The sequence below is a fragment of the Silene latifolia genome, chromosome 10, assembly GCF_048544455.1.
Source record: "Silene latifolia isolate original U9 population chromosome 10, ASM4854445v1, whole genome shotgun sequence".
Lineage (NCBI taxonomy): Eukaryota > Viridiplantae > Streptophyta > Magnoliopsida > Caryophyllales > Caryophyllaceae > Silene > Silene latifolia.
The window spans coordinates 14,014,606-14,039,547 of NC_133535.1; the positions used below are offsets into that span (position 1 = coordinate 14,014,606).

The 24,942-nt window shown below is 42.5% G+C and overlaps 1 long non-coding RNA gene across 1 annotated transcript; it reads left to right on the plus strand.

The window, feature by feature from the left end:
* The first annotated feature begins 16,130 nt into the window (after positions 1 to 16,130).
* Positions 16,131 to 16,774, plus strand: LOC141607546 (uncharacterized). The gene is made up of 3 exons (XR_012526920.1): positions 16,131 to 16,263; positions 16,351 to 16,443; positions 16,543 to 16,774. It is a non-coding gene; the product is annotated as an uncharacterized LOC141607546 (long non-coding RNA).
* The last annotated feature ends 8,168 nt before the right edge of the window (positions 16,775 to 24,942 follow it).

Consider the following 24,942-nt stretch of genomic DNA (forward strand, 5'->3'; position numbering starts at 1 on the left):
AACTCTGCCGGTCTGGGAACTTCTGGAGAACGACACATTTACCGCACTCCGTGAGGAAACAAGAAATATCGTGAGTAGCAGGACACAGGCGGGAACTGCTGGGAGAAATCTGCTTGGGTCGTCTTCAAACAAACTTCAGAAGAACTTTGAGGTCGATGTTGATCTCCATGTCTCGAGAGGGACGATTGCATGTCGGTAAACTCTCGCTGGGGAAACATTATCGGGAACTTATCTCCATGTCTCGAGAGGGATTGTCTATCCGCGTGCTCTCGCTGGGGGAATATAAGGAAGGCGTGTCGAAACACCTGTCAGAGAACACTTGCTTGTTGTGACAAGTAAGGTCTTGGAAGAAATAAATAATGTATGATATTCTGCAGTTGGCTTATAAATGCGGGTCCGGGTGAAAAAATGAATGTCAAACGGACCAAATAGGTAAAATGGCATCAAGGAAGAGGCGCACCAAAGATGGGCCCACAAATAACGAACTCATAACGAATTTTTGAAAATTCGTATGAAGGGAAGCTTAGGAAGAGGTGCAACAAGAGCTGCGTCACTTGGAAGAGGCGCAGCACCTGCTGCGTCTATTCCTGAGCTTGTCAATTCTGCGTAAAAACGCGATGAAACAGAGAGGTTTATTTCATTATTTCGAAACACAAATTATCAATTTCTCTCTCAAATCTCAACCATTTTCGTCAAAATTTGATCCAAGAGCTTGCATTTGCCATGACTAATCGAGGTATGTATATCATTCTTGACTAATCTTCTATAACGGACGAATTGGATCGACAAAATTTAGGGTTTTCAACCCTAAAATGTCGAAAATTTGGGGCTTTTCCCCCAAATTGTTTTGCCTTGCAAAATTGACCTTATAAATGGCTAATTGGTAGTATAAGGATCATAACCATGTATTTGTTTTGAATTTTCGTTGAGTTTTGAGCATTTGAGTGAAATTGTGACGGTCTCACAGCTAAACCGTAAATCGCTTCGAAAATAGGCTTAGGAATGCCCATTTGTGACGAAACTTGGTATTTGGAATCCTTGTATTATGGGTAAACTTCCTATCATCTCATAATTTTTGTTTGTGACGGCTTTTTCAGGACACTTTTCTAGGGCATACTCGTTGTTATAACGAAATGCTGTCAAAATTCCGCCTCGAACCCATGACTAGGCTTCAACTTAGGCTTGACTTAACCCAAATTATCACATGAGTGATCGGGTTTGTGGGAATACGGCCAAAGATGGCGAGAAAAGAGCGACTTCGGGGCTTCTAAAACTCGAAAATCCCCTAATCAAGGTTCGTCGTCACTTGACGCGGCCTAAAATTACTTTAATGTTGCAGGTGACGAGACTTCTACTTCTGGGAGAGCTCCCATGGACATAGACACAGCCGTTGACGCTTCTCGTGCTCTCGAGGAGGTGCTAGAGGAGGCTTTCACTGCTGCAGAGGCAGCTGCTGAGGTTGCTGAGGACGAGGTCCTCGAGGAGGAGGAGGCCCCGAGACGGGCCAACGTCGGGCGAGGTGGTCGTCAGCTGAGGGGAGCACCTGCGTGGGCTAAGACCTGGGACAGCAGGCCCTTGCTTTGGGCTGCGGAGAGTCACCTGTCTTACAGGACGGTGAAGAGCTTGGTAATCTTGAATTCATCACTCATCACTCATCACTCATCTTCTTTCATTTCATTTGTTCATTCCTTTTCCAATTTCATTCAAACTAAAGATAGCCTTTGTTTCAAATCAAAATAGGAGGCTGGGAACATCAGATCGTTCTCGGGCTACACGACGGCGATGGCGTGCTACGAGAGGCTGTCGGCGGAGGAGCGAGCCATGATCGAGCGGGGAGCTTTTGGCGCCCTGGTGCAGGCTTGGAGGGATATCGCGAAGAGGAAGTTGCGGGCTTAACCTTAGCCTGGTCCGCGCTTTCTTGGACCGATTCTGGGACACGACTTCCACTTTTCACATGGCCTTTGGTGAGGTGGGAGTCACGTTGGAGGACTACGGCATGATCTTTGGTCTGTCGTGTGGGACTGAGGTGGTGGAGTAGCCGGAGACTGCCATGAGGGTTGACTCGGCCGAGGCTAGGAGGTTGATCGGCTGGAACTTGGCGTCGAAGGCTGCTGCAGTGCCTGGTTTGGTGCTTAGTTCTTACGTCCGAGACTACTTTGCGGGAAAGACCCCGACGCTGGTGGTGATTGACGGGAGGGAGACGGCTCCTCCTCCCTGTACAGCTGAGCAGATGGCCCGTCTGTGGCTCTGGTGGTTCCTGTCTTCGGTCTACCTCGGAGACAAGGGAGAGAGGCTGTCGACGAAGCTTCTTCCCTTTCTTTCTGACCTGAGCTCCCTAGGACGTTGGGACTGGGTCACTGCTGGTTTTGCGGTCCTCATCCGCTTCATGAGGGTCATGGTTCGTCTGGAGTTGATGGAGAAGGGGACTTCTCCTGGTGCCGTCGGCCCTGGACTACTGTTGGAAGTATGAACCTTCATTTAGACTAGAATCACTTCCTTTTTCTTATCGAATCATGAAAGATCGTTATTGACTATCTTGCTTCACAGGCGTGGGTGTACTCCTACTTTCCGAGCCTCGCGCCTAAGATGAAGGAGCAGGTGGAGAGGGCCTATCCCGTCGTGAGGGATTGGGTGATGTGCCGTACGAGGAGCCGGCGTTCCTTCCACGACGTTTGTCGACGGGAGGTGAACGCTCTTCAGTTGGACGGCGTGAGTACTTCAATTTTATTCATTTCTTCATTACCTCTTTTTTCTTGGGGCTGATCATAAGAATGAATTCTCGTTTGCTTTTCCCAGTGGATGCCCAGGCCTTGGGCGGAGTACGCTGATGCTCCTCCTTTCGTGGCTGAGGTCCTTCAACCTAGGAGCTCGAGCCGGCTGCTGCTGAGGACGTCGATGGGTCCTGTGTGGTATTTGGGCGAGCGCTTGGTTCGTCAGTGCTCTCGGGATGTCTTGACGGTTCCCATCGATCCTCCTAGGACGATGTTCAGGGAGCCTTCTGAGGGTGAGAGGGAGGCTGACTTGGCAGGCGTTGGCGGTGACGCCCTTCTGCTTCCGGATGAGGACTACTCAGTGTTCCTCTACGGGAGGTTGGTGTACTGGCCGGTTGTGGTGAGCATTTACTCTCCTTATGATCATTTTGAAAGCGTGATGAATGATCATCGACTTAATGGAAATCCTTTGTCTTCGCTGGAGGTTGAGGCGGCGGGCATCGAGCCCCCAGAGTACCCCGAGACCCTCGAGTACACTGACGCGACCGGGAGGACGACGATCTCCGAGCTACGTGACTTTGATGTGGCTGTGACGGATGCTGGTTTGGATGACTTGCAGCATCTGATTCGGAGGGTAAGCCTCTAACTTGTATCATTTTGTGTAAGAACACATTTGCTTGAATTTATCCAATTATTGAGAACTTCTTATTTGAAAATGCAGGTTGCGCCGTCTCGGTTTATGGCGTTGTGGAGGGTAGCCAACCGGCTGCGAGCTACTGCCGTCGAGGCACTTGTCGGCGGTCGAGGTCGTCAGGTATGAACCTTTCATTTACTTCATTTTTGTTTTTTTTTCTTTATCATCTGACTTGCTTGAAACGATTGACATGATCCAAGTGTTGCGTTTGCAGGGAGAGGGTGACTTGGAGCGAGAGCTAGCCCAGTCTCGGGAGGAGACAGCTCGTCTGCTGAGGGAGCTCGAGGTTCGTGACGCCGAGATTACCACTCTCGAGGCGAGAGTTGTGGAGCTAGGTGGCGACTGTTGGAATAAGTGTCCTCCGACAATAATGCGATCACAATTGTCGATCATGATGATCACATGTTTAAATCTCATTTTAAGAATACATGTGGGATGTAATATTTTACAGTCAACTGGTCCACACATATCGGTAATGATTGGCTGTCTAGAGTTTGACATTACTGTCGTGCGACGATTGTGGTCAGTTGATCCTCTTAGGTCATACCTATAGGGAAATACTCTTAATTGATTATTTAATTAATCGTATGCCGATACGGGTTAATTAAATTGCTTAAAAATTGACGGATGATTTTGTGAGTAAAATTAACGTGTCTTATTGTAATTCGATTATATTGGATACGGTCTAAGTAATTGAATTGTTTTATTACTTAGATAAAATTATTGTTTACGAAACAATTTGGAATTGAAATTGAATGAATAATTTATTATAAATACAAGACGTTGTAATTTATAATTTGGTAAACCGTTTTGGCACAAGTAATTACGAATTACTAGTCGATTTTGTAAATGACATATTTTATGAGTATGATGATTTTTAATATGTTAAAAATACATTACAATTTCACATGACAAGTAACATGTCACATTTGTCACAATTGACAAATGACAAAAAATAAAATGGACCATCCATTTTATAAAAGTGCCGAAATATGGAGGGAGGTTAAGGTGTATATTGTGTTTTTATTTTAAGTGGAAAACACTATGATTACTACCTCACATAGCCTTGCATACCTATGTTTTTCTTGGGTAGAAAAACTAGCCCATGTATTGGGCTCTCCTTCCCCTCCAACCGGTTTCCACATAGAAAAGACAAGGGGGCTTTTCTTTTATTATTCACTTCTTCTTCACATAATTTTCTAGTGTAAAAATTATGTCTCTCTACATCTTATGAAATTTTTAGAGAAATAAAAACCACAAAATCTCCTCCTCTTGGACCGAAATTTTTCAAGAGAACAAATAAATATTTTGTGTCAAATTTTAAGTAAAGACTTTTATTATTACTAGAACATAATAATATTAGTTATTAAGAGTTTTTACTTGGGTATTCACTTTTGGGAGAGATTCTATACTTGAATCTTTGTTCATCCATTATTTGGAATGCTCAAGAACTAACAAGAAGGAGATCTTGTTGGTGCCCATAAAACCGAAATCACATAGTAAGGAAAACGATTTCTTCTCTATATTTATTTATGTTTGCATGCATAAGATCTAGATTTAATTTATGACTAAATTTAAGAAATATAAGTTAATTATATTGTAATTTAATTGTAATTTTGAGTCCATTAATGAACAAATTTAAGAAATATAAGTTAATTATAGTCAATATGTTAGTGGAGACTAATTTTGAGTCCTAAGTTGGTTAGGGTAATTAACTTGTGCATGAATATGATTTTATGAAATTTATTGTGATTTTAAAAGGTTGAATCACGCAAATCCGTAAAAACCGTTTAATATACGATATTGGCTCCTTAAAGGCGATTTAGCATAAAATTGGGCATGTTCATACATATTATAATGCTGCATTTTATTTATGATTGTCATAATTTTATTTTATGTAATTTTTGAATTATGTAATTTTACTTAGTATGGCCTTAGTTTTTAATTGGTATTACCCGAAATGTATGGGAATATCGATTCGGTTGTAATTTATTGTGATCTCGTATCACCGTTTTGTAATTTAATAGATTTATTTTTATTTTAATTACAAATGTATAATAGGAAATTATGTAATTTGTTATGTAATTTAATTATTCCGGAGATCCTTGAAGACGGTGTCACTCGAAAAGAAAATCCATTAAAGACGGTGTTACCTCGAGATGCGTGCCTCAACCGAAGTTCAAGGGACCAATGCAGTTGGTTTCCGAATATGTAATAGTTAATTAGATTTTCTATTTTAGGAAGGCCATACTAGGATTTATTTTTATGCTTTGCATTTTATTTATATGTCGCATGCATCGCTAAATCGCCATAACTAAAACATGCATTATCATTTTAATCGAGTTTATCGACCGTGACAATTACAACTATCGTAGTTCACCGCTTTAGTTCACTTAAAACGTGATAGATAATAAATTGACATGACCTCTCGCTAAAAATAAACAATTGAGACTTAGCCTTACCAAAAAGTAGAAACCATGAAAACCTATTTCGTGAGGGAGTGCACTCGGCCACACCGGGGTACAAACCTTGTTACGTAGGGGAAGTGGGTGATAAATGTCTATCCACCGAATTCATGTTGATGAGGGTTTCATCGGCCACACCGTGCCCAAGTTAATGTGGGTTTGGATCATGGACACATTTATTCGAAATTTGGATTGAACTCAACAAAAGTTTTTGATAAGGGTTTTATCGGCCACACCGTGCCCTTGTCGGATGTATTTTGGGCTAAAGATAAATGTTAATGTAATTTTATCGACCAAGAGTTCTAAAAGTAGAATCGATTAAAGAGTTAATCCACCGAGTTATATTGATAAGGGATTCATCGGCCACACCGTGCCCAAGTTAATATGAATTTGGATCTTGGAATCATTTATCATAGTTGGGTAGAGGTCACTATGTAAATGCTTTACTTGTTATTTACAGGTATTAATAAAACGACAGATGTTGAGCTTTCCATTATTCCGTTATCGTATTGTTCTAATTTCTTTACCTCAAATTATACGATATCATTTAGATTTTTAGTTCAAATCTCCATTAAAACATCGTAACTAAAGACAAATATGAATTTTCTTCTAAAACCTCATATGAACCATTGCTAAGGATCTCTTGTGAAGAGTATAGATAAAAGTTATTCATTATCAAACAAGTTTTTGATTCTTGATTAACACATCTACTTACAATGGATTGTTTTTCATATACTTAATTGAATTAAGTACCTTGAAGCGATAAATTGTTTTGGTAATTAGATTTGTCGGAAATTGTAATAGAGCAAAATACCGCAACCACTTCAATGAAAGTTTTAAGACTAAACAAACGAATGAAGAGTAGTCTTCATGAATATAATTTTGCTTCTCAAAGCAAAGACTCATTGAAATGAGTGGGAGCATTCTCTTAAACCGTTAAGAAAAGGATAAGGTTTTAAGGAAGTAAAATTAGATTGGAATTGATACAAGGTAATGTTAAAAGTAACGTTATTGAGAATAACTATACTAGACCTATCAATCCCGACCGATAAAGTTTCCATTGTCTTAATTGTTGGACGCTAGAAAGGAAACTACCCCAAATTATTGAAGAATCAACAAGTTAGTTGTGAGACATCTAATGGGACCTTCTTCTTTAAATGTTTATTTGATTGACATAAATTTTGCTAGTACTACTTCGTCAATATTAGAAACTGGTGGTGGTTTTCATCATTGTACTTGATACATAGGATGATTAGAATATGACGACTAGCAACAATGATGTTGAGAGATAGAGTCATTATGTAATCAATCTAGTTTTGGGTTTATAGTTGTACTTAATTGTGACTATTAAGTGCATAAACTCTAAATAAGAATATAAACTTGTTAAGATACAAAAAAAGGTTTCACTTTTGTGACCCTATACACCATGGTTTGATATATGGCTAGCCCATTATCAAAGGTGATTATATTCTAAACCAAACTAGAATGATATATCATGTAGATGATGCAAGACTCAAATTGGTAACCCAAGATTGAACCTTAGATTCTGGAATGATGAACGCAAAAAGTTATCAAGTACTCTTGAAACCATTAGATCTTATGGTATATGCGTATCTTATATTCAAAGGAAGATATCTCGTGCCTTTTGGTTGAAAAAGAGATCGAGGTTGTAAATCATTGATCCAAAATAGGTTGACGCTAATGCGTTCACTTAATAAGGTAAATAGAGAATTTTTTGAAGAAGTCCAAAGAGTTTAAAGAATCACGATTTAGTCGTAATGGGATTATCAAAGCGAAGACTTTGATATAAGCCAAAGGAAATGTGACATAGTATCACAAATTAATCTCTCTTAGCACGCATTATGGGATAATGTGTGGTTGGATAAATAAATCAAACGCTACTCGATATGGTTTGGACTTCAATCAAGCTACTTTGAGTTACTTGATCCTTTTGGGGACTTTATCATTTTTGTCTAAATTATTTTCCACTAAATCTAAAACGATTCATATGAGATATGAAATGGTAGGGTACCATACTTGTAAGTTTTAAAAAGAAACAAATGCTCATTTTTCCTTATTATAATCACAAGTACAACAGGTTTGTGGCTCGTGAAGCTGTCTTTCTAAAATACAAGTTTATTTCTAGAAGACAGAGTGGGAGAAATTTTTTCAAAGAGCCACAAAGAATATTATGTCACATGAAACTGGTCTTTCTTGGCTACATGAGACATTTTTTGTAAGACGTTGTATCTTCAAAACCTAGGAGGTTAGAGTCATCACTTGTTGAAGATGATGAATTAGTGTTACTTTTAGAAAGTAAAGAGCTTATAACTTACAAAGAAATCGTTTGATTCAAGTTGATTACTTCTAGAAAGTAATGAACATATGACTTACATGAGAGTGTTTAAGTCACAACTCAATACAAGGCTTAGAGCCATGAAAATCCGAAATAAATTCCAAGTGAACTGTTAGATATCAAAGCTTAATTGGTTGCAAAGAGTTTTGCACTAGTTGTAATGCTTAAGTCTATTAGGATCTTCTTAGGGATTGTGTTTCATTATGAGATATATAGCGAGTGAATCTAAAACCCACTTCTTATGTCTTGAGTTTTGTAGATTCTTGCAATCCTAAGATAATGTGAAATTTAAGAGAGGGTCTTAAGTAAGACATCAATGAGTTGGAATCAATGTTTTGATCATGTTATAAAACTTTTCTCGATAAGTCGAGAATTTGTGTTTATACATGGAGTTTAGTGGGAGTTACGGAAATTTTAATTAGTCTTATATGTGGATGACATATTGATCATTGGGAATGATTTAAGACTTTTGGAGTAATATAATACATCTTTAATATCCATATTTATGTAAATAAATCCACATGATATTAGCGTCAAATAAGAAGTCTTATGTTGATAAGATTCATGACTAGTTCAATCAAGTTGAACATATTTGATTGATTCCATTTGCTTCCGCTGCCGAATCAATTAAATAGGACATGATGTATAACACTTCATATACTTTGAGTATGATAAATTGTTTCAAATCGAATTTAAGTAATAATTACCAAGTAAGTCATAAAGATTACCCTTAAGTGCTTGAAGAAGCATTAAGGATGTAATGCAAAGTGTTTTTGATGCAAAATTTTGTGTAAGGGTGTTACACAAGTGACAATTAACAATTGAGATTGCGGATGGTTTCCGACAAAACCATAATCAAAACACATTAGGATGGTTAAGATACCATTGTGGCTTTGTTATTTAAGAAATAGATTTTCTAGAATCGTTCTAGGCAATAAAGAACAATGAGAGATACTTACAACGGAAATTGAGTACACTTGCAATCATGAGATGTGCGAGAGGGATGGGTCCCCCACACTGTGAAAACAGTGGGAGCTATTCTAAGGCTAGGAGGCCTATGTCTTGATTGGATCTCGACACGTACTCAGAAAGTTTTGTAATGCAAATGTATAGATTACAAAGGAAAACGAGTATGTAGTAAGGTTGAGTAAGGTACAAGAAGTTGATAAAACCTACTAACCAAAGCCTTTTTCATAGGCTTAACATGATGAGTCATGTCATTTCAATTGAATTGAGATAAACAACTACATACAAGATCTAAATTGGATATGAAGTAGTAATCAAGTATTGACTACTCATATGATAATCACATTTGTCGTTCGAGTTTTTTAAAATCTGAAAACTCCTTTTATACTTTGTTACATCCAAACGGGTTGTAGAGACAACATTGAACCCCGTTAAAGTGAACCCGGATTAACATGGTATTCGCCCATAGTCACTTGTATGAGGTGACGTCTCGAAGTGACTAGAGTGTGATGCGATTGATGGCAAGTTCAAGTGCTATAGAGTCATGTGAGATGACTAGTCGATCACATAGGCAGACTGTTAGGAACACTTTGTCGGGCCTTATGACCGCTTATAGAGTTCTGGCAAATTTATATAGCCTGGTCGTGGCGAGAGCTACTATAGTATTCCAATGAGTCGATTCTTTTGACTAAAGATTGTTCGCCTAAGGTGGCACAGTTTCAGATTAACTTTGATTTGTGTTACTACGACCTTCGTAGATGGGGTCAAATGGGCATATTTTGGGTTATGATGGCTGTGGCTAGTCGAAGGGCATAAGTGCGATAGGAATTGTCCACCCCTTTGTCAGGGTTAAAACAATATCTCAGGGCCACTCGAGGAGAAATGAACTGGAAATGCGTGACAACGCTCGGAAGGTATCTATGTGTGGACAGCGGGCCGCCCACGGGGGCGCTTGGTGAAGGTCGAAAAACAAGCGTTTGCATTTTGTATGGAGTCGCCACCAATTTTTATGGGAAATTGGAACCGTTCGAATACCTCGTGTCATGTCAAGACACAAAGTAGTGACATGAACACTAAGCAATCGTTACCCTTAGCATTCTATGTCTAGAATGACTCTCGTGGATGCCAATGAACACGGGTGCTCACGGAGATCTGGAGTAAGGGGTGAGGGTACGTATTAGGAAGCTCTTTTGATCGAACACCTAATCCCGCCCGCCTCGATAGCGGCCTCTACTAATGATTAGGGAAGTTGTTAGTACTTGATATATCGTCGGCTATATGCATGCAATGCAACATCCAAGTTTTAATCCTAGCATGTGAGAATTAATACTAAGTCGGTTGACAATTAATTAGCATACAATTGGGTCGAAGTAGGATTTAATGTTGATTTACATGTGAAAACATACAAATGATAAAAGGAATACAATAATTATGAATTACAATAACGAAAATTACATTAATTACATCGGATTAGGCGATTTATGTCGAAAATACCTTTAAAACGGATAATTTGAGAAAAAGAAATAAAAGGATGAAACAAATAAATTAACGAACGAAACAGAAAGTGATAATACGGATAATAGTTAGATTAATACGTAAACTAATTAAACTATGTCAGGCAGAAACGGAGTTCAGAGACAGAAATCATCCTGGAACAGGCGCAGCAGGACTGCGCCCTCTGGAAGAGGCGCAGCAGTTGCTGCGTCTGTTCCAAGGGTGAGTTCTGGCTGTGAAGCCGGAACTGCAAATCGTTAATTTGGATTGATGAATTTAATGGTTAATTAGATTATTTACTCGGATGGAAGTGATTAATAGGTTAATTACATGTGAATGATGGTCATAAAAGCGATAAACATGGATGGGATGAATCAGAAACGGATTATTTACATGAAATAATGATGAAATATTAATGAGTCCTCTATTGAAATAAGTCGATTAGGCTAAATACGACGGATATACAACGAATGTGCGACGAATATGCGAATAAACAGATTAAACTATATCAATGACGAATTCCAGAAACTCAATATGAACAAATTGAATCTCTAAAACCCGGGTTTGAATTTAATGACGAAAACCCGTAAATATCGGATTATTTAGGATCTAAGTCGGATTTGTGATGATTGAAACATACTAATGAATGATGAATTATATGATACAATATACATGTGAATTATCAGTGACGATTATATCAAAGAATTAACGGACAAACAAATAGCAAATAAAAAAAGAGCGAAATACAGAGGACGAGGAAGAAGAAAAGAAGCGAGAATCGCTGGCAGCCCCTCACGAAGAGGCGCAGCGAGAATCGCGCTCCTTCAAGAGGCGCAGCGATTCTTTGCGTCTTTTCTCGACGTCTGTCTACTGGAAATTCGTAAAATAAGAGTTTTAAAGCACGGTTTTAGAAATCGGTTTTAATGGTGTTTTCGACATAAATCTTACAATGGTGGTGATAAATAAAATACAATAAATAAAAGAGAGATTTTACACCCTCAGACTTACATGTTGACGAAACGAGATGAACTAAGATATCGATTAGTGAATGCTCGATGCGAATGCAAAGAGAGTGCCCTCGTAAGAGGAAAATGATTGATTAATTAAGTTGATTAAGTGTAGTTGGTCAAATTGGTCGGTCATGCAACGGAGAGGCTGGTATCCGGAAAGATCCGAGCTTACGTGGTCGAAAGTTCAAGCACGTAGGCGCCAATAAGTAAGAACAAAGTCTAGAATGCAAAGGGAGAAGAGAAGGGCGGACACTCGCGTGAGAAATATGAGGAACGAAGGCTCCTATTTATACTAATCACACGACGGAATTAGGGTTTCGGAGACTCTTTGGAAGTGAATCGCGGAAAGATATGAAAAAGATACGTAAGACATGCAAAGAAGGGCACGGGAAAAGGCGCGGCGATCAACGTCTCTTGGAAGAGGCGCAAAGACACTGCTGCGTCTATTCCCGGAGGTTTCCTCTGTCAAGAAAGATTTCCGCGTTTGAGTTATGGTAGGACGGAAATAATTCGATTATCTTATGAATATTACGGGATATTATTTGCCAAAAGATAAAATTTGTTAAAATATGGAATAGAAATATCCTAAACATTCCGAAATATTCGACTCGGGATTTAACGGTTATTAGAAAATGGAGACGGTTTTTGACCCGGACTCCGAATGTACTCTAATTACTGCCAAAACGACCGTGTCGGGACGTAGATGACAACTAAGAGGTAGACATTAATATCTGAGCAATCACTTGACGATAATCTTACGAACTGTCACAAATCGTTCCGCGTATCAAACATGCGGCCCAATCATCACCGGGTGGTTTGCGGGAGGTGCAGAAATGAGGTATCTACAGAGCCCCCACTTTGACTGAGGCTTGGACAAGGCGAAAGTCAAAGTATAGCCATCAGGTCAATCGAAGATTACAACCTAACGACTATGGCGACGCGAGGCGGCTCGAGGGGTCTGAGCCAAGGACCTGTCGTCGGGAACATTTTAGAGTCTGTCGACTATCGGGGAGGGTCGTTTAAAGTCCATTAGACTACGTAAGGAAGCTCGCCAGCCATAAGAAGAGACCATACCTGAGATACCCCTGGGTGAAACGGAACTGAAGACGCTTCGGCAAAACTCTTTGGTCTGAAGATAACTTGGTGTCTGAAGGCATTAGGGGGTCACAAGGATTATGAAGAAACTTCTTAATACTTCTGAAGGCTAACTCTCTCTGAAGAGGAACTCTCTCTAAAGGGAAGGCTGAAGGATAATCTGAAGGTTATCCTGAATATAGGAACTTCTGGAGAACGACACCCTGTCGTACTCCGCGGGGAAACACAAAATATAGTGAGGGACAGCAGGACGTCGGTAGAAACTGCTGGGGAATCCGCTTGCGTCGGTCTCAAGCAAACTCTGGTAAAAACTTGAGGTTGAGTCTGCTTGCGTCGGTCTCAAGCGAACTCTTGTTGGGGAATGTGTTGACGATTAGGAACATCTTGATCGTCATGGAAGAAATCTTGAGTGAGCAATACTGCAAAATACTGCTGCGCTGGGGGCAAATATTTTGACGACTAGGAACATCTTGATCATCATGGAAGAAATCTTGAGTGAGCAATACTGCAAAATACTGCTGCGCTGATAAAATGCGGGCCAGAACGAAAGAAAATCGTCGAATGGGCCAAAAGAGTAAAAATAGCATCGAGGAAGAGGCGCACCAAAGATGGGCCCACAAATAACGAACTTATAACGAATTTTTGAAAAATCCGCGTGGAGGGAACAGAAGGAAGAGGCGCAGCAAGAGCTGCGTCTCTTGGAAGAGGCGCAGCGCCTGCTGCGTCTTTTCCCCAATTTGGCTTTTCTGCGTAAAAACGCGAAATCAGAGGGGTTTGTGTTCATTATTTCGAAACACAATTCACTCATTTCTCTCTCAAATCTTCACCATCTCCGCCAAGGTTTGATTCAAAAGCTTGCTTTAAACATGACTAATCGAGGTATGTGTCTTAATCTTGCATTAATCTTCTGCATTTGTCGAATTTTGAGCCGCGACAATTAGGGTTTTCGACCCTTTTGATCGAAAATTTGGGGCTTTTCCCCCAAATGGTTTTGCCTTGCCAAATTGATGCTAGAAATGGATAGTAGGTGATGTTAGGAACATAACCATGCATTTGTTTCGAATTTTTATCAAGTTTTGAGCCTTTGAATGAATTTGAGACGGTTTTACAGCTGAACCGTAATTTACTTCGAAAATAGCCTTAGGATTGCCCATTGGCGATGAAATTTGATATTTGGGATCCTTGAATGATGGGTAAACTTCCTACCATCTCGGAATTTTGGTTTGTGACAACTTTTTCAGGACACCTTTCTAGGGCATAATCACCGTTATAGCGAAATGCTGCCGAATTTCCGACTCGAACCCCTAACTAGGCCTTGTATTGGACTTGACTTGACCTAATTTATCACACGAGTGATCGGGTTGGTGGGAACGTGGCCAAGGATGGCACGGGAGGAGTAGTTTCAGGGCTTTGAAGGCTTGAAAACCCCTTAACAAAGGCTTGTCGTCGTATGACGCGGCCTGAATTCGCTTTAATGTTGCAGGTGATGAGGCTTCTACTTCTGAGAGAGCTCCCATGGAGATAGACGCCGCTGTTGTTGAGGAGGCTTTAGAGCAGGCCTTCACCGCTGCGGTGATGGCTGCTAGAGACGAGGCTCACGAGGAGGAGGCTGTCGAGGAGGAGGAGGCCCCGAGACGGGCCAACGTCGGGCGAGGAGGTCGTCAGCTGAGAGGAGCTCCTGCGTGGGCTGAGACCTGGGAGAGTAGACACCTCGTGTGGGCTGCAGAGGGTCACCTGTCCTACAGGACGGTGAAGAGCTTGGTAAATAAGAATTCACTACTCATTATCCATCCTCTTTCATTCTTTTTGTCCAAATTTCTTTCAAATTTCATTCAAAACTAAAGATAGCTTTGTTTCAAATCATAATAGGAGGCCGGGAACATCAGGTGGTTCTCGGGTTACACGACGGCGATGGAGCACTACGAGCAAATTGCGGAGGAGAGGGCCATGATCGAGCGTGGAGCGTTCGGTCCTCTGGTTCAGGTCTGGAGGGATATCGTGAAGAGGAAGTTGCGGGCTAACCTCAGCCTGGTCCGCGCTTTCTTGGACCGATTTTGGGATACGACTTCCACGTTTCACCTACCTTTTGGTGAGGTGGGAGTCACTCTGGAGGATTACGGCATGATTTCTGGTCTGCCGTGTGGGACCGAGGAGATGGTGTGGCCGGAGACTGCTATGAGGGCGGACTCGGCCAAGGCGAGGAGATTGATCGGCTGGAACTTGTCGCCGAAGGCTGTTGCAGTGTCGGGTTTGGTACCCAGTACTTACGTTCGAGACTACTTTGCGGGGAAGACCCCGGCGCTGGTGACGATCGATGGGAGGGAGACAGCTCCTCCTCCTTGTACAGCTAAGCAGAGGGCTCGTCTATGGCTTTGGTGGTTCCTGTCTTCGATTTACCTCGGAGACAAGGGCGAGAGGCTATCGACGAAGCTCCTTCCCTTTCTTTATGACCTGAGTTCCCTAGGGCGCTGGGACTGGGTCACTGCTGGTTTTGCGGTCCTCATCCGCTTCATGAGGGACATGGTTCGTCCGGAGTTGATGGAGAAAGGGACTTCTCCTGGCGCTGTCGGACCTGGACTGCTGTTGGAGGTATGAACCTTCATTTAGACCAAAGTAAATTCCTTTCTTTATCAAATCACGAAAGATCGTCATTGATTATTTTATTTTACAGGCGTGGGTGTACTCCTACTTCCCGGGTCTCGCGCCCAAGAGGACGGAGCCGTTGGAGAGGGCCTATCCCGTGGTGAGGGATTGGGTCATGTGCCGGACGAAGAGCAAGCGTTCTTCTCACAATGTCTACCGGCGGGACGTGAACGCTCTTCACCGAGCAGTGAGTATCCCATTTGTATTCATTTATTCTTCTTATACTTTGTTTTTAATTGATCATAGGAATGATCTTTGCCTTTATATTGTCGCAGTGGGTGCCCAGACCTTGGGCGGAGTACGCAGGAGCGCCCCCTTTCGTCGCTGAGGTCCTTCGACGTAGGAGCCCGAGCCGGCTGCTTCTGTGGACGTCGATGGGTCCTGTGTGGTACTTGGGCGAGCGGTTGACTCGTCAGTGCTCTCGGGACGCGTTGACGGTTCCCGTCGACCCTCCCAGGACGATGTTTAGGGAGCCTTCTGTGGCTGAGAGGGAGGCGGACTTGGCTGGTGCCATTGGCGACGACCTTTTTCTGCCTGGCGAGGACTACTCGGCGTTCCTTTACGGAAGGTTGGCGTACTGGCCGGTAGTGGTGAGTATCTTTTACTTTTTCTTGATTTTGATTTTGAGAATTGCGACGAAAGATCATCGATTAACGAGAGCTATTTGTCTTTGCAGGAGGTTGAGGCGGCGGGCATCGAACCCCCAGAGTACCCCGAGACCCTCGAGTACACTGACGCGACCGGGAGGAGGACGATCTCCGAGTTGCGTGACTTTGACGTAGCTGTGACGGATGCTGGCTTAGATGACTGGCAGCATCTGATTCGGAGGGTAAGCCTCCGACTTGTATGATTTTTGTGTAAGAACACATTTGATTGAGTTTGCTCAATTTGCTGAGAATTTCTTTTGATAATGTAGGTCGCACCGTCCCGGTTCGTGGCACTATGGAGGGTGGCCAACCGGCTGCGAGCTACTGCCATCGAGGCACTCGTCGGTGGTCGAGGTCGTCAGGTATGAACCTTATTTGATTGTTTTTTTTTTTGATTTTTTGATTTTGGTTTTGATCTTGCTTGAATTGATTGACATGAGCCAATTTGTTGCTGTTTACAGGGTGACCGCGAGCTGGAGCGAGAGTTGACCCAGTCTCGGGAGGAGACGGCTCGCTTGTTGAGGGAGCTCGAGGTTCGGGACGCCGAGATCGCCGTTCTGGTGGCGAGAGTTGCCGAGTTGGAGGGCGCCCAGCAGTAGTTTTGTGTAGTTTTGTAGACTCGTACATTTTGGACATTTGATTTAGAAACATTTTTGGATTCTGTTTGGGGCGCAAGCCCCCAGTTTGCTTGGACTTTTGGACTTTGTTCGGGGCGCAAGCCCCCAGTTTGCTTGTACATTTGCTCTGCTTGGTGTATATATGGTGGCTTGAGTGCCTTTGCTGCTGGATTGTGTTGCTTGTACCTGCAGGTTAGTTCTTGAACAGGTTTGGTAGACAACGGTTTATGCCGTCATGCTGCCGAAATTTACATGGAAATTACGCAAAACATACATTTTATATACATAAGGCCTTCAATCAGCGCAAAATGAGACTCAAAAGAACATGAGGAAAAGCAAAAATTTGCCGGAAATGACCGGACGGTAGGGAGGGTTACCCCCTAAAAAAAAAGAAAAAAGGAAATCTGTAAGTTAGAAATGTGGAAATTAAGAAAATAGTGACAAAAATAAAAATAAAAAAAGTAAATGAATTATAATGGAAATTATGTCCTAAGATGAGGAATTGGAATTATATAATTTTTGAAAAAAATGAAAATGAAATGTATTTCCTAAAATGAAAGTGTGCACATGTGGTAAAATGGTGAATTGTCGACATCGTCTCGAAATGCGTTCCCGCGAAAATAGGAAACTTGAAACATGGTAAACTGCTCGTATTTACCAAAATAAAATCCCGTAGGAATAGGAAATTATTCGTTATAGAATTAGGAAAGATCCAAACGCGGAAATCACAGAAGTGAGATCGGGGAAGAGGCGCGGATGAGTCGCGCGTCCCTTCAAGAGGCGCAATGAGTCTTTGCGCCTATTCCGAAGCTTATCCGTTCTGGCGGATTTTTGGAAACAGCAATTAGTATAAATAGAAGCGTCGACGAGGCCTTAATTCACACAAATCTTCCGTCTCTTCCTCGTCTATTCACATAAAACTCTCAAAATAAATCTTTCAAGAGAAAATTTGTCATCATGAATACTTTGGAGATCCGCTTGAAGGAATGGACCAACGAGTTTTCGAATGTGGAGAAGCACGACATGGGTGCTTATAACCTTGGGTCTTTGTTGAGTTTGAAACTCATTAAGGTAGTAAAACCGTTCTTGGATGCTTGCCTTGACTATTGGGACCCGAATTATCATGTTTTCGCGTTCCCGGGAGGTGATATTTGCCCGTTTCCTGAAGAAATTGCTGCTATTGGTGGGTGGGACCCCGAACATTTACCTGCCATTCCTTCCACTACACAAGGGTATAAGAGCAAATTCAGAGACTTGCTTGGACTGACTAGACTTGAGGTGGATCGCTTAGTTACCCCGAAAGGCGTGAGGATGTTGGATTTTATAGACCGATTCATCAACAGGGCCGAACCCTCTGTTTCCCATGTTGCCAGGAGGAGGGCATTTGGCTTTTGTTTGCTGCACGTGTATGTCTTCCAAGGACACGTTGATGAAGATTTGAGAGGTGATCCCCGTCTTTTGGGTCTTATTGAGCAAATGGAGCTGCGTAGGAGCCCCGCTTGTTTATGCTTAGGGGAGATTATCTTGGGTTTGGATAATAGGAAATTCAACCGCGATCTGCCGTTCTTGGGGAGTCCCGTCATTTTGCAGGTAAAAGACATCATCTTTTTTTTTTTTTTTTTCGTTTTTTCGTTTTTTTTTTTTTTTTTTTTTTTTTTTTTTTTTTTTTTTTTTTTTTTTTTCGTTTTTTATTTTTGTTTTTTTTTGTTTTTTTTTTTTATGTCTAATGCCTGCTCTTGGTAGGTTTGGCTTATGGAACGGCTCCGATTGATCGAACCCCCAGTTCATGCACTTTCCTATCATTCCCGTTCGATTGCGATGAGGACGCGGTTGTACATGGTGGACTTCACCCGGGTCTGTGACTATTGGAAGAACAAGCTGAAGAATGATGATGGTCCGCTGATTAGGTGGGTCGTACCATGGTGGCACCTCAAGTCCACACTTTGGAGTATCTTCTTTGGATCCCACTAGGTCCGTGCGCATTCCGGGATTGGAGTTTATGGTATGCATCTTTCCGGAAAGATTGATGAGGCAAGTTGGGTTGAAGCAGACGATCCCTAGGCTTGATACCGTCCCGCAGACTGCTATGGCGCTTACTACAGAGAGCCGAAGGGAGTGGGCTATCAAATGGGCCCAAAGGAACACGTGGTTCTTGAGCTTCTCCGCCAATGCTTTGTGGGTGTCGGACTCTTATCTGAGGTGGAGAAAGGCTGCAACTCCGAAAGAGCGCGAGAGACTGAGGAAACGTGAGCCTGTTGATTACAAGGTGCGCGAGGGAGAGAAAGAGAAGGAGAAGCATCTGACAGAGGGAGAAGAAGAAGCCGGATTTCAAGTCATTCATCCTTCGAAGAAATCAAAGACTACTCCTGTCGCAGAGATGGTGGTTGGCAAGAATGGCAGAGTCAGGCCTCGAGAAAGACCGTTGGTGATTAGGTCTAAAGTGGTGCAAGAGCGCCCAGCTCGCGGTCGTGACAAGAAATATGACAAGAATGACAAGGGCAAGGGGAAGATGGAGGAATAGCCCGAGTCTTTATTTATTATTTGATTATTATTATTATTGTTGTTGTAATAAAAAGGAGGGATTTTTAGAATCCTAGCCTATTCTATTTTTATTATGTAACGTACTACTATTATTAGAAAGTGAATGAAAAAAAAATAAAAAAGGTTAAATGGTTATGAAACCGTTGAGATTTTCCACTTATTATTCTTGTCGAATTTCAAATGCAATGCAAATGTCCTTCTATTTACATTTTTAGATATGATGGGTTGAATCCCGTGAAGGATTGCCTACGTATTCACTTAAAAAGCGAAATCAAACCCTTGCGCGTAGTTCGAGTAAATGTAAAAGAATAATTGTTCGAAGCAAGAGCTTGTAATGAACATAGAAAATAAGCATGAGCTTTTGCTTACTCTGGAGGTGCGAATTTAGTTTATTTGATGATATGAGGATGACGAACTTGTCAAAATGCAAGAGCACAGTGACATTTAGCTTATTTCAGCTTGGCCAGGGGCCGTTTATTTAGTGCCACAAGAGCGACACATGGGTTTACGCGAGGCGCGTTTTCGTCCTATTCTAGGCATAGTACCGTTTCAATTGGTCGAGGTTTGTGGGGTTTGAAAACTCATTCCCATCTAGGTCTGTGATTCTAACCGCACCTCCCGGGAGTATGGATTTGACTAGATATGGTCCGGCCCAATTAGGTTTGAATTTTCCCCTTGGGTCGACAGGTAAAAGAGCTCTAACCGATTTGAGTACTAAGTCTCCTTCTTTGATGTTTCTTGGCCTAACCCTTTTGTTGAAAGCTCGTTTGATACGGGCTTGATATGTTTGGACATTAAGTAAGGCGCGTAGCCTACGTTCATCCAGGAGGATGAGTTCTTCATACCTATCCTTCTTCCAATCGGCCTCCGGGATTTGACTTTCTAGTAGAATACGCAAGGATGGTATTTCTAGCTTGACTGGTTGTACAGCTTCCATTCCGTAGGTCAAATAGAAAGGAGTAGCCCCAGTGGGCGTCCTAACAGATGTACGATACCCCCACAAAGCAAAGGGTATCTTGCTTGGCCAATCTCTATAGTTGTCAGTCATTTTCTTGAGAATTGTGACAACATTCTTGTTTGCCGCCTCTACCGCGCCGTTAGTCTGTGGTCTATAGGGCGAAGAGTGGTGATGCTTAATCTTGTATTTGGCTAGCAATTGCTCGGTTTCGGCTTGGAAGTGTGACCCATTATCGCTAATGATCTCATGTGGGCAACCATATCGACAGATGATGTTGTTTTGTATGAATTTGGCCACATTTTTGGCCGTAAGACCAGTGTAGGAAGCCGCTTCTACCCATTTTGTGAAATAGTCAATCGCCACTAGGATGAAACAGTGACCTCCTGTTCCGGCTGGGGTTATTTTCCCGATGATGTCGATTCCCCATCCAGAGAATGGCCAAGGAGATGTCATCGTGTAGAGCAACGAAGGAGGGACATGTTGTACATTCCCGAAGATTTGGCAATTGTGGCAGTGTCTCACGTATTTGATGCAATCGGATTCCATTGTGGTCCAATAATATCCTAAACGTGTGATTTTCTTTGCCATCATGGGCCCACTCATGTGAGGACCGCATTCTCCGTCGTGGACTTCTTCCATCACCTTTCGTGCCTGTGAATGATCAAGGCATCGCAGGACTACACCAAGAGGTGTTCTTTTGTATAATTCTCCTTGCATCAGAATGTATTGGGAAGCTAGTAGGCGTATAGCGCGTTGTCCCCTTTTGTCCATATCTGGTGGATAGGTACCATTAAGCTTGAAATTCAGGATTGCTTGGAACCAGGGTTCCTGTGCGATTTCCTCTTCGTCGGTGATTTGATGGACGTAAGCCGGCTCTGACCGCCGTTCGATGCACAAAGGCATGTTCATCATGTGATCTGGCATATTAATCAAAGATGCGAGTTTCGCAAGAGCGTCTGCAAATTGATTTTCCTCCCGAGGTAGGTGTAGGTATGTTACATGATCAAAGAATTGAGCGACTTGGTCTATCCTAGCCTGATAAGGTGCGAGGCTTTCACTTCGGATTTTCCAAGATCCCGTAACTTGGTTGATGATCAGTGATGAGTCCCCATGTACTCGGAGGTTTTTGATGCCTAAGCTTACTGCCGCTTGTAGTCCAATGAGACAAGCTTTGTATTCTGCAGCATTGTTTGTCACCTCGAAGTCGAGTTTGACAGCAATCGGTGTATGCTCACCTTCAGGAGAAATGAGCAACACTCCTATTCCGAATCCTCTTAAGTTGGATGCTCCATGAAAGTATAGGTCCCAGGAGTCTACATCTGCTTGAAGTATATCCTCGTCGGGAAATGACCAAGTATCTATGGTTTGTACGTCGTTGATGGGATTTTCTGCGAAGAATTCGGCGACGGCGCGACCTTTTATAACTTTCAGTGGCACATATTTGAGGTCAAATTCGAGAGCATCGAGTCCATCTTGCCGGCGTCCGTTGAGGACGGGTTTCTCGAAGAGGTATTTGACTGGATCCATTTTGGAGTATATCTTGACGGAGTAGCTAAGCATGTAGTGACGTAGCTTCTTCGTTGCCCACACAAGAGCGAGGCATGTCTTTTCGAGTTGCGAGTATTTGCACTCATATTCCTAGAACTTCTTACTTAGATAGTAAATGGCTCTTTCTTCGCTTCCTACAGTTTGAGCCAACATGGCACCCATGGCAGTTTCTGTTACTGTGAGATATAAACCAAGAGGTTGATCTCGTTGCGGTGGCATGAGCACTGGTGGTTTAGCCTTTTGACAATCATCATCCCACATGGTGTGGTCTGTTTTCTTGAGTTTCTTGAAGATAGGCTCGCAAATCATCGTAAGTTTCGATATGAATCGACTTATGTATTGTACTTTTCCCAGGAATCCTCTGACTTCTTTTTCTGTTTGAGGTTGTGGCATTTCAATCAGAGCTTTGATTTTTGAAGGATCTATTTCTATACCGCGTTGGCTAACGACATATCCCAGGAGTTTCCCAGACGTTACCCCAAATGTGCATTTCTGGGGGTTGAGTCTCATGTTGTACTTTCGTAGTCTTGCGAAGAACTTGCGAAGGTTTGCGATATGTCCCTCTCTTTCCTTGGACTTGACGATCATGTCATCTACATATACCTCAACTTCTTTGTGCATCATGTCATGTAGGAGTGTAGTTGCGGTGCGTTGGTATGTAGCTCCGGCGTTGATCAATCCGAATGGCATTACCGTATAGCAATATATTCCCCATTGGGTGACGAATGCGGTCTTGTGCATATCCTCCATGGCCATCTTGATTTGGTTATAACCCGCATATCCATCCATGAAGGATAGTAATGCGTGGTCTGCAGTATTGTCTACCAATATGTCAATGTGAGGTAGAGGGAAGTCATCTTTTGGACTCGCTTTGTTCAAGTCCCTGAAATCAACACAGACACGGATTCTCCCATCCTTTTTGGGCACGGGTACTATGTTAGCTACCCAGTCAGAATACTCGGAGGCTTTGATGAAACCGGCTTTGAATTGCTTGTCAACTTCTTCCTTAATCTTTAGAGCCCATTCTGTTCTCATTCGTCGAAGCTTCTGTTTTACAGGTTTGAAGCCTGGCTTAATTGGAATCCTATGTTCGGCAATATCCCTGTCGATCCCTGGCATGTCTTTGTAGGACCAAGCGAAAACGTCTTTGAATTCATTTAGGAGGTCTATGAAATCGGCCCTTTCGGTAGAGCTCAAGGTAGTCCCTATCCTAAGTTCTTTGGGTTCTAGTTCGGTTCCTACATTGATAGGTTCGGTGTCCTCTATTACAGGTCCCCCTTCCCCTTCCCGTAGTATTTCTTTGGCTACGTAGGGAGGTATTTCGGTCAAGTCTGGGTCTTGGTCATCCTCAGTATCATCGTAAACAGAATTGCACTCAAGATAACACAAAGAGTAAGCAGAACCTGATTTATTCATATTAAGATTTGAGTAAAGTTGAAACAAAGAAGCCAACTGATCCATGGTCAGTGGCGGCAAAGGGACAGTAATTGGGGCATTTCCCGAACTACCGTGACTACTCGAGGCTAAGCTAGGAGAAATGAAGGGAGTGGGGATGACAACAGGAGTAGATTCTCTAATGACTCCTCTAGACTCGACTCGACTCGACTCCGACTCCGACTCGAACTCGTCGTCTTCTGGTTCTCCTTTGAACATCTCTCCTTCTCCGAGAGTGAGCTTGAAGAGTCTTCCTTGGTTGTTGGTCCATTTGATAGATTTTCTCCATCCTTTCTGCTGCTTTGTGTCGATTTCTGTGATCAACGCGGTGGGGTTGAAGCGATCGTCCTGAAGTATCATAGTAATGATCTCATCCTGCGCGGCCCTAATGAATCGATCTTCTCCAAACAATAGGCTAACAGCTTGTTCGTCTAAGCAAGGTGCTTGACGGGTTTTGACGGTAGGAACCGTTTCTGGAGGAATGAAGTAGCAATCGTGAAAGATCTCGATTCCGGCTAACTTCCTCTCAAGGTAATGCCAAGGTTCGGGAAATCCGTGAAAGAGTTCTGAACTTCCTTCTTGAACAAAGTACCCATTTAAAGTGGGGAGATATGGCCTCATTTGGACTCCTACGTGCTTGCGGTTTTGGACTTGGGCTAGCATTTCGAGAACTTCTTCTTTTGTGGGTTTGTACCCTAAACCAAGTGGTATTCTTGTTGAGTTGCCTTCCTTGTATGGTGCGAAGGTATTTTTCCGAATTGGGTTCAAAGGCATTCCAGGGAAGTATCCCTAAGATTTGAGTATGTGGTTGACCACCAAGTTAGAGTAGGGATTATAGTATAAGGGTGCCAACTCACTTTCTATGACGCTTACACTTTGGAAGCCCCCAAGTTCGTATATGGGATCCGCAAGGACTTGATTGTTTGATTGCTTCTCGATTATTGCCTTGATGGGTGACGAAGTGATCGTCACTACTTTGCCATTTAGTGGAATCTTGATCTTTTGATGAAGGGTGGATGTTACCGCTTTGGAAGCATGAATCCAAGGCCTTCCCAGAAGTATGTTGAATGAAGCTTCGATGTCCACTATTTGGAAGTTAACCTTCCGTTCGATTGGTCATGTGGCTATGGTTAGGTTAGCAAGTCCTACCACTTTTCTTCGCGTACCGTCATATGCACGAACACCTTGATTTGTAGGAGTCCAATCCGACTCTTTCATGCCTAGTTTGTATGCCGTTTTGAGGGGTATGACGTTGACCGCGGAGCCATCATCTACCAAGGTCATTGGCACATTTTTCTTTAGACAAATGACAGTGATGTATAGAGCAAGGTTGTGACTAGCGCCAAAAGGTGGCAAGTCTTCATCCGAGAAAGTAATAGGATTACTTAGCTTAGGTGATTCTTGGAAGACCAAGTTGACTACATCTTCAGGAGTGGAGTTATGTGCCACATTCAATTTGGCCAAAGCTTGCAGTAAAGCTTGGCGATGTGGAAATGAGCTTGCCACTAGTTTCCAGACTGAAAGATCAGCCTTGGTTTTCTGTAATTGCTTGAGCAAATGATCAGTGGGGTCATCTTCGTTGTCATTTGGTGTGATGACGTTAGTTGGACCGTTTTGAGTAGTGCTTTGATATGGGCGACCCGAACGAGTTAGGTGATCCACATCTTGGTCTTCACCATTTTGGACTATTTCCTTGACTAGGGAATTTTCAATGAGATATTCGTCCTCATCATCATCGGCCCAAACCCCATTAACTACAGCTA